Consider the following 6,237-nt stretch of genomic DNA (forward strand, 5'->3'; position numbering starts at 1 on the left):
CTCCATAGACTCATCTATTTTATTTTGAACTGACCTCATTTTGTGTTTTAACTCTTCCATGCACCTTCTCCCTGAATGCCATGGAACTTTATTTGGGAGAAACCAGGAAAGTCATCAAGATTTATTTAGTATATGCCATTTTAGGGTATTGTTTCAGCCATCTTAAGCTACCTCTGAGAGCCGTTGTTAAGCTTAAATCAGCATTTACTTAAGAACATGTTAAATAAAACCCTATTTGTATTGCTGGTCCCTAGCTTAGAGTTTACTACAACCAACTGTTAACTTCCCAAAGTCTTTTGAAGAGTGGTACTGTCATTGAATTCTGTCCCCAGCAGAAACTGACAGCTGCAAAATTTGGATCCAGTTCCAAACTTCCTTCTTCTACTCTGTACAGATGTATGCTGGGTTTGAATGAGGCTCAACTTGGGTGATAAAGGAATTACAATTTTAAAATAAAGAATGTAGTGTAAATATCAGGCAAACCCCCCTGTTCCAGCAAGATGGCTTACACTGCAGATTAATCTCAAAGGAAGCAGTGAAGGTCCTATTGCTTAGGATGTTGAAATCTTGGCTGCATAAATGAACTGGAGATAACAGTGAAGGAGACCATGCTCCCCTTGGCTTCTAGATCAGTAGTTCTCAACCTTCTTTGTATCAGGACCCATTTGTAAACATCGAGCCACATTTCCCATGTTTTTCTCCTTCAAAAGAGAATCCATTTTTACAATTTGTTCACAACCCTTTCATATATTCTTGTGACCCACTTTTGGGTCACGACCCATGGGTTGAGAAACACTGTTCTAGATGACTTGAGGGGGTTTCCTTTCTGCGATCCTGAGGTGCTTTAGTAAAGCATTTTTTTCTGAATGAATGGGTTTCCCTTCGTTTAAAATGCACTGCTTTCATGAAGTTGACAAGCCTGCCCGCCATGCAGACACATCTACACCAGGTATAAATCATTGCCCTTAAAGGACTCCAGGGACTAGCCCAAAGTGAATGTGCACTTGGTGTATAAAAGTAGTGCAGCAGAGATGCACAAACCAAAGAGAAAGCTGTTGACCCCTGCACATACCAAAGCATCAGCGCATAGTTCTATAACTGATCTTCTCTCTACCCCATGTCCTGCTCATCCCAAGCTCTTTTCACTTGCTCTAGTCTTCATCTTTGTTGTCTTTTCCAACTTCACATTGATGTAAAGGCTCTTTCACATGAACAGTTTGTAAAAGAAAGCTTATTCCCTCTGGCTTATTCAGCCTTCTTTCCTCCTCATCCGGCATTCCTTCTGTCTGCTCAGATCACTTGGTCCTGCAGATGTGTTTAACCTCTTCACAGCTGCACCACTTTTGTCTTTGAAGTGTGGTCCCGCTTTGGGAACAATCTCTTCTGCAATCCCTACTTCTCCTGTATGTTCAGGGCCCTATCTGTTGGCTTCACTGATGAAGACCTCGGGCTAGCAGTATGGACTAATGGTGTATGTCTGGGTATTTTTGCATGGATCAGATCACGGGAATGACTCTTACTCTGTCGCCTACTTTCCCACTCCTCTTAGCTCTGCAAAGCCAGTTCAGCTCCCAGGTATATGCTGCAAAGTCTGTGGCTATAGCTAAGCTGGCTAGTAGTGTGGAAGGAAAAAGTACCACCCCCACTCAGTTTTGTGGGATTTTATGACAAAACTCCAGCCTAAGCTCCACTGTACTGATACAGCAGTGTTGTTGGCTTAGCTTGTATCAGGAAGTGGTGTTGTTACAACACCAGGAAATCCCCTCCCTTCTGCATTTACTGGATGTCTAGTAGGCACGCCTAAATCAGCAAACTCTCCTAGCACAGATGTGACTGGAGTTATATGGTGAGTGAACTGGCTTCTGTTTTGCCTCACTTCCCATTGACAGAACTATTGCCCTGAATGCCAGATCAAGGATCTTTGTCTGGCAATGGATAAGCTAGACAGTATCCATGTTGAGCGGACAGCACTGGCAATTCGAGGGAGGAAACACCTGATACAGAAATCATCAAGCTGTGATTGAAAATGAAAGAAGTGCCACTTTCATGGTCTCTTTTCAGCATAGGAATCTTTTTAAGGCTGTTTTAAGTTAATGCATGGTAAATTCTTACCGAAAGGAATATTAGAAAAAGCAATGGACAGATAATAAGGGCCTAACCAACAGCACTTGGGCTTGCTTTCCCTAGGCTATGTAATTCACTGGAGAGAATGGACTTCCCATTTCTCCTCTGTGTACATGCTCTGAGATGAATGGATTTGAAGAGGAGTTTCTGTGTACTCTAAAGCATTAAATGCTCAGATTCAGAGCCTTGCTTCTTACTTACAAATCCCTACTCCCCCACTTCCCTCTGCTCCAGATCTCCAAGAAGTACTAATCTCAGTTACACACAGCCTAGAGGTCTCCAGCTCTTGGGAAACAGACTTCATTTCAAACAGCTGCTACTGGCCCAGGTGGAGCATATTAATAGCACAGGGAGCATCCCTGGGTGCCGGGCTGTGAAATGCTCTGGGAATGTCAAGCAGTGTGTTCACTGCAGCTCTCCTGAGGGGTTGGGCCAGCCCCTGAGCCAGCTGCATTATCACTGAGCCCGAGTCAAGAGTGCCACATGCCTCTTCAGCCCCCTCATAAAGAAGACATGGCATGTGATTATATTACAGAAGGTCATAGGACTCGCTTGCTTGTCTCGGATTGCATTTTTACTGCATGGTGTTACTTTCTTCCTCTGAGCTGGCTCACCAGTGTTACTGCCTTGATAGGAGCAGCTGCGGAGTCAGAACAGGGACTGCTGCACTGGCAGGGGTGGAGAGGATGGACTGGGGGCCCAGTTTGGGACCTCTGGCCAGTCAAGAACTTGCTGCGGCTTTTACTGGGCTTGTTTGGTCTTGTGTTGATAAGCCATTTGCTTTAAAGCTCTCGCTCTCTCTCTCAGCCTCTTCAGTCCCCTTCCCTTTTCTTTGCATTTAGTTGATCTTGTTCCTCCCAAAAGCGGTGGAACAAAAATGCTGTTTGCTGCCCTCACATTATTCCATGTGCTAGTGTGTACTGCCCCCTTCTCCACTCCTCCACTACTGCCTGTCTGGTCTATTTAACCTGGATGTTTTCCTGGCATGAGGCATGTGGTATCCTGTGTTGATACAAATAGTAGCACAGTGGGTTGCCCCATTCTCAGCTGCCCAACAGTCACTACCATAATAAATGATGAGAAACAAAAGCTGCAAAAAATGCAGCAATACTGCAGTAGTAATTAACCTTTCCCAAGGGTGAGGCTTGTATGAACTGGTAGCAAATCTTTCTCAACAGTGGTCACGCATATCCAAACTGTACTCTGCAGAAGAACAAGTCAGCCTGAGCCCAGGTTCCTTGAAAAGAGAGTGAGTCAGAGGCATCAGCTTGCTTGGGCTCCGCCAAATTGTTACCTCCTGGTTTGCTAGGGAAAGCAGCAAACATCAAGGGAGTGCTTAAGTGCCAGTAGGCACATAAGAGATCAGAGTCTGGAGCTGTTGTTTATGAAGCTTGTTACAGCTGGACTTGAGCTTATTGCGTATATGAGACAGCATCTTTCATAGATTCATAGACTGGAAGGCTGGAAGGGACCTCGGAAGATCATCGGGTCCAGTCCCCCACACCAAGCAGGAAAGATAACTGGGGGTCAGGTCATTGGTGATGCATAGGGGGTGCACGCAGATGCACATGCACCCCCTGAGATCAGCTGTGCCCCCCTTGGAAGCGCCAGCTGCGAAATGGGAAGTGCCAGCAGAAGTGAAACTATGAAGTGCGCTTCTGGTTTCACCACTGGCTTGGTGATCTGCCACTAGGGGACCTCCTCCCCCACCCCCAGTCGGTGATCAGCTGCAGGGGGACCCCCCACCCATCCTCCTCTCCCCCTCCTCCCCGACTTGGGAGGAACCAGTCATCTGTGGGTCAGGTGACCCCAGCAAGATGACTGTCTAGTCTCTTCTTGAAGATTTCCAAGATAGGTGATCGCACCACTTCTGGAGGGAGCTTATTCCACACCCTGAAAAACTTGCAAGGGACCTCAAGAGTTATCTGGTTCAACCCCTACGCTGATGTCCAGCCTGTGCAATCCTGTCCAGCCTTGACTGGAAAACCTCAAAGAACAAGGCTCCAGGGGGTGCACCCTACTTTGATGCCTGCCCCACTCAAAGTTTAAAACCAACTTCTTGGCGGTGGCAGCATCATTTCTAGTCCAGCAGTGCTGAGGGAGTCAATGAACTTCATGTCTCATTATAATTTACCTGATTTCTTCTAAACTCTTTATTCCACAGGTGTTAACCGTGCTGTCTTCTTTTTTAATACTCTTGATGTTCCACTAGTCAAGCTATCCTTCCTTCTGCAGTGTTGCTGTCTGTTTTCTGCTCCTGGTAATGAAGCGCCTGTCTCACAGACCTGCAGATTGCTTACAACTCATTCCAATTAAGTTATGTGTGTGTTTTGCTTCAATCTTAAACTGAATAATACAGACCTAGGCCTTCTCATATTGGCAAAGCTTCTAGTTTTTTAACTGGAGAAAAATACGTGTTGTTTTATATGTGATGATGCACCTTTATGATTTGCACCCCTCTTTTAAAAATTCTAGATCTGCCCATGATGAGGTCCCACAGCTTCCCTCAGTCATTCAGTTCTTACAGGGAGTTTCTCCTGAGGTTTGCTCTAAATGTGCTTCACTGTAGTACTGCCTCGTGTCCTGCCCTCTTAAGGCTGTGTCAGCTTAAGCTTTTTGGAAGGTTCTCTTCCTCCGATGTATGAGTCCTAGCCAAAATTTTGGAAGTGGGACACAATGATGGGATGAGATACAGAAAATGCTAGATGGATACAGCTGGCCACATCCATCTGAGATGGGAGGAGAATATAAATTAAGATAAGCAATCAGCTTGTCCCCACAAGTCTAAGATTTCCAACAGCAGCAGGACAACTAGCTTGCTCAACTGCAGCCATTTTCATTAATTCTCTTGAGTCACAATGCTAAGGAGCATCATTCTCTTTTTTTTTTTTTCCTACTGGAAGCTGTTTTACCCTCCAGCATAAGCAGCCTGACCTCCTTATGTACTATGGAAGAACAAACAGTTGGACAAGCTCTGACTTGGCGCAGATCTGTTGCTCTGGCTGTCTCCCTTCTACAAAAGGTCTCCAGCTTGCAAACTGGATGTATAACGCTTACCAGCCAACACAAAACCACCTTTGGGAGCAGACTTTTGTAGCACAGTCTGATAAGGAATACCTATTTTTCAATAGCACATACTGATTAGAGACCTAGCAATTCTTTACAATGAGAAAAATCTACCCATTCTTGACGAAGCTCAGTTCTACCAATGGAAAACTGAGGTCTGGAGAGGTCATGTGCACCAAGTTTAATTTAAATGGGATTGGTACATTTTTATGCTTGGGCCTCCTTGTCGTTTTGTTGGCTGCTCATCTAGATTTACTCCCTCCAGCTTCTTTATAGCAGATAGGAGAAGGCATTTGTGTGTGGGTGCGTGCTGAGTTTGTCACAATCTGCTTTCAAAACAGGGGCAGGAGGGCTTGAGTTGAATTTCCTTCATGTTCTTCTTTCTGCAGATTCTTGCTTTTCATTGTTTATATGTGATTTTGAAGGAGTGGCTGGCTGTTATAGAAGAAGTGTTCAGTCTGCGGTTCACATTTTAATGAGTATTTGGAAATTTCACAATCCCTTTCATAAGCCGCCACGGCTTTGTATAGTGAATTTTGCACTGTGGCTCCCAGAGGTTTATAATCTAATTCCTGCCATGAACATGCATTAAATGTACAAATTGAAAAACCAACATACGAAACCTACTGGCTTCCTTCTGACCCCCTACTTGTTGCTGTTGGAAGCATATATCATTGGAGGACCTTGGAAACATATATCACGGGAGGACCTTGCCTGACAGGTTCCAGCTCATTCGGCTCATGTCAGAGCTCCTCGTTCAATATTTTTCATTCCCAAAAGCTTTTCATTTATTGAACATGGCAGGGGCATGCTGTAATGTTCCTCGAGCTGTCTTCTTAGAGAAGCACTTACCTGTGACAAATTAACCAGCCCATGCATCTCTGCAAAGCCTTACTTTTTGGAGGGGGGTTGTTTCTTTTCGTACAATTGCTGCTGAATGCTCTTGTCACCCTTGCCCTCAAAGCAGAGGAAGGAGAGCGGAGGAAGGAAAAAGAGGGGAAAAGACCTGCAACTTCTGCGGACGGGTCTGTGGGTTAAGGATTGGAC

This window comes from Crocodylus siamensis, chromosome 1 (assembly GCF_052110815.1).
Source record: "Crocodylus siamensis isolate JL-2025a chromosome 1, ASM5211081v1, whole genome shotgun sequence".
In the NCBI taxonomy this organism is placed as follows: domain Eukaryota; kingdom Metazoa; phylum Chordata; order Crocodylia; family Crocodylidae; genus Crocodylus; species Crocodylus siamensis.